The sequence below is a fragment of the Ictidomys tridecemlineatus genome, chromosome 8 (genome assembly GCF_052094955.1).
Source record: "Ictidomys tridecemlineatus isolate mIctTri1 chromosome 8, mIctTri1.hap1, whole genome shotgun sequence".
In the NCBI taxonomy this organism is placed as follows: domain Eukaryota; kingdom Metazoa; phylum Chordata; class Mammalia; order Rodentia; family Sciuridae; genus Ictidomys; species Ictidomys tridecemlineatus.
Window position 1 is genome coordinate 51,725,867 of NC_135484.1, and position 2,225 is coordinate 51,728,091.

Below are 2,225 nucleotides of genomic sequence, written 5' to 3' on the forward strand. Positions count from 1 at the left end.
GAAATCATTAATTACTAGTATCAACAATGAAGCAGGGGATACAACTAGAAATCCTGCAGATGATAGAAGAATAATATCTTCTTAATAAAGTGAATATCATCAACAGTTCTAAACATAAAACTTTGAGAATTTAGAATTCCTTGAAAAGTACAAATTGCTAAAACTTATGTAGTATAAAATACATAATTTTAATTGCCCTATAAATAGCACATAAATTAAATTCACAACTCATAAACCCAGAAAAAGTTACCTTGAATTTCTTTTAAATTCTATTATACTTCTGGAAGACAAATAATATCAATGTCATACAATCTTTCCCCCCCAAATGTAATTTTTGGAAATTAGTATTTTCAAACAATATTTTGGAAAAGATTCTATGTCATAAAATCAGACAAATATAAAACAAAAGAAAAGAAGGTAAATAAAAAGAAAATTGTACACTAATATGTCTTAAAATAATAATTCAAAAGCTCTTAACAAAAATTTAGCAACTAGAATTCAACTTTATATAAGAGGAATTAAACCATGTGAGCATGTAAAATTTATTCAAAGAACTCAGGGATGGCTTGACTCTTGAAGATCTATCTATGTAGTCTGTCAAATTAACAGATGAAGAGGAACAAAATACATGATCATACCAAATGTTGCATGGAGAACAAACATTTGAGTAAATTCAACAAAATTAATGTATACTAAAATGAACTCATCATTTTAAAAACAAATAAGCAAATCAACAACAACACTAAAAAACCCTCATCTTATCAGAAAATTTGTTATAGAGAGAACTTCTTCAATTTAGTAAAAATATTAATAAATGAAACCCCATGCCTTATCATGCAGGACTAAATGGTGAAAATTTGAATGCTTTCCCCCTTAGACCTAGAACAAAGAATGGATCACTTCTTTTCAACATAATATCTGATATTCTATCCAGGATAATAAAAAACAAACAAAGGAAATAAAAGACATTCAGTTTAAAAATAAAAATTTTGCTATCTTTAGAAGGCATAATTATCTACATAGAAAACCCCAAGGAATTTTCTTTAAAAATATCAAATAACTTATAAGTGAGTTCAGCAAGGTCATGAGATACAAAATCAATATAAAATATTAATTTTATTTTGTAGACTAATGTTGGATACACTCACCATAAACTAAAATTACAATATTTACAATTAAACATATATGCTAACAATACACAAAACACACAAAGCATGCATGGTAAAAGGTATATATCTGTACAATTTTTGTGATTAAAATCACAGAAGATATACATTAGTCAGCTTTTGATCACTGTGTCTAAAGTATCTGACCTGAACAATTTAGAAGAGGAAAAGTTTATTTTGAGCTCAGGGTTTCAGGGGTCTATCCCTGGTCAGCTGACTCCATGACTCGAGGCCTGAGATGAAGCAGAGCATCAATGCAGAGGTTGTGGTAGAGGGAGGTTGCTCACCTGGTACCCTTTCAGAGAGAGGGCACCAGGAGACAGGCACAAATAAAATGTAATCCCCAAGGCACACCCTCAGTGACCACTTCTAATCTCACTTGCCTACAACTACCACTAAATAATCCATTCAAATTATTCATACTTCAAATGGATAAATCCCTAAATCAGTTAGCCTCATAATATAATTATTTTACCTCCTACATTAATACTGGACCTCATATCCAAAGTATAACAAGCTTAAATAAATGGAGGAACATGCTCTGTTTATGGTTTACAAGAGTCAACCTTGCAAAATTCCTATCATAACATTTTTTGGTAGAAATGGACGAGTTTATTCTATAGGGGAAAACAAAGGAACTATAATATCTAGAACAAATTAGTAAAGAAAATAGTAGGAGAAATTGATCTATTCAATTTCAGAAGTTAATATAGAAATATAGTAACCAATAACATAATGTAATCATGGGAAGACAGACACAGATCAATTTAACTAAAGAAAAAACTCAGAAGACTTCCCAAATAGATATGATCATTTGGTTTTTTTACAAAGATGCAAACAATAATTCAATGAAGGAAGAATATATATATATATATTTTTTGCCAAATGGTGCTGATACCACTGGCTATCTCCAGGCATAATATATAAACAAACAAAACATACTTTTATTTAAACTTTGCACTTTATACAAACTACTTCTTTAAATGAATCATAGAATCATTTGTAAATCATAAATTTATACTTATAATTTGCTAAAATATAACATAGATAAAAAAGCTT